Source organism: Pygoscelis adeliae, unplaced genomic scaffold, assembly GCF_000699105.1.
Source record: "Pygoscelis adeliae isolate BGI_AS28 unplaced genomic scaffold, ASM69910v1 Scaffold110, whole genome shotgun sequence".
Classification (NCBI taxonomy): Eukaryota; Metazoa; Chordata; class Aves; order Sphenisciformes; family Spheniscidae; genus Pygoscelis; species Pygoscelis adeliae.
In genome coordinates, this window is record NW_008823919.1 from 373664 (window position 1) to 376010 (window position 2347).

The window sequence follows — 2347 nt, forward strand, 5'->3', positions numbered from 1 at the left end:
TGTGGGAAAAGGAAATCAAACTGAGTGACAACTAGAAGAGAAAGCTGGTTGTTCAGGAAACAAGCATGCTAGTAATCAGCACTTCTCAGAACAAAACGTAACAAATGCATTGCTGTTAGGTGGGAATTTGTTACTACACCCATATATCAAACAACATTTACACAATTGTGGCCTGTTTGTAAAAAAAGAGCTTATAAGAATCTGGCTGGCAGCAGCAAACCAACAATAACAGAGTGAAATAACCTGAGGAAAAGGGCAACAACAGAACAACTTACATGCACTGGGGCAGGGCCCAGAAAAATGCTTCAGACCGGCTTATGGCTTTGTCCAGTCCTGCTGTCCCAGGTGCAGAGACACACCAACATGTGTGTCCGTGCAGGGGAACCCTCTCCAAATACTTTGATGGCTGCTGTGACAACTGTAAAACTCTGTCTTTCAATGTTGTGTCTATATGCACACGTTGCTGGGCGTGCCGTGGATCTTGTTTTATAGATCTGGGATATGAAGATTACATTTTGGTTACAGTTAAAACGGTCACTTCTCCTGCCCATGGCCAGGGCTGTCTTTTGCCCCATCCCTTTACTGTACGTTTCATTAGACCAGCCAGATGTGAGAACACGTTAGCAGGGTTAGTAGGGTTTCATGCTCTCCGAAGGGTAAATGCCCTACACCTTGCAACTGTAGGCTGGTCTTCACAGCTATACGCATTACCTGCTTGTCACACGGGTGCTGCTGGAGCCTGGAAAAGCTCTAGTCCACGGTCAGCATGGGACACTGCAGCAGGGATGATGCCAAAGGAGGGTATGTTTACACAAGCTTTTGCAGGCAAAGAGGAACCTCGTTCTACGTAATGCTCCCAGCCAAGCCAGAACTGTGTGACTTGCTTTTGGCATGTGGGCAAATACGAAGTAGTAACTCTAATGCAGCCGGGAGCAGAGGCAGAACAATTTTGCCCCTACTTGCAAAACCCTTAAATGTACCCTGAGGACCCATTAGATGGGGCTGGGTTGCATGCTAGCACAGCTATACAGCTTCTGAAATAGAGCTGGCTTCTCTCTGCAGCTCTGAGCATGGGGAGAGTGAGCAGATGCCTGCCTGTACCCGAGGATGTACCCATACCCGCCGGTCTTACAGGCTTTTGCAGGCATACATCTCCCTGTACTTGCAGAAGACCTTAAGCAAGTTGTGATTTTCACCAGCAAGTAAACACTATTTCCACTCCTATTTAGACAAAATCTAACTGGCCTGAGGAGTAATTCAGGAGCTCACATATGCACTGCAGTTGCTTCCAGCCTAACCCCAATCCAGGGCCTACGCTTATTCAACTTCGTTAAATAACTGCTGTTCATAGAGCTGAGCAACCTCTACATAGGAGCTATGAGGCTGTCACCTCTCAGTCTTGTTTTCTGTAGCTAATTGGAAATGGTAAGGCTCATTAAGCTTCAGCAGCCAGGTTTTTAGTTACCTTATCCATGAATACTGTATGGATGATGTTATTACCCATTACTTTGCACTGGGCAATATAAATTTGCAAACAGACTTTCTATTTGTTGGCATGCGCCAACTCAACTCTAAACAACATCACTGCTGAGAGGGAAAAAATAAGAATAGGAAGGTGCAGCTAACAATTAAAGCGCCATGGTCCCAGGAGACAGAATTTTCTAGGTGACATTCAGCAAACCACATGGGCTACAGTTCCCCTGTTTAAGCCAAATTACGGCAGTGTTAGGACTACATTCCTTCCCCTTCCCCCTTTAACCCTTGTACTGATTTCTTGTTCCCTCTGTTTCATTGGTAACTTACAGTGATCCAACTCTGGATGCTGAATTATCCCCAAATTAGTCCTACTAGAAAATAAACAGGCAGTTTTCTGCTGGCATACCTCTCTGAGCCAGCTCATCACTGAGCCAGCTGAGCACCAGCCCTGGCCCATTTTTCCAGACCAGCTCCTTTGACAAGGCTCCTTCCCACTTACAAGGGGCCAGCTTGCTTCTTGCAAGCAATGCTGTGAGCCCTCTGGCCTCTGCAAAGCCTCAGGCACAGCACGTTTGTTTCAGCTCCACTGAGGACCCGGTGGAAAGGAAGTAGGGTCTCCTTCTAGGCAGCTGTGGTGGAGGTGTCCTGGAGCAGGAGGATGTTTGATGGCTCCCTTGGCTCTCATGGAGTGGAGACAAACTCAGAGCATGGAGCTGAAGTTTGGCATATCCCCTGCCTCATTCAAATTCCCACACAGCTTCAGGATTGGCTCCATGAAAGCAAGACAAGGGAGTTTGTGGGCAAGAGATTAAGGAACAGCCCTAGTCTGCTCTCATGGTGTAAGTATTTTCCACCAGTTTCTACATCATCT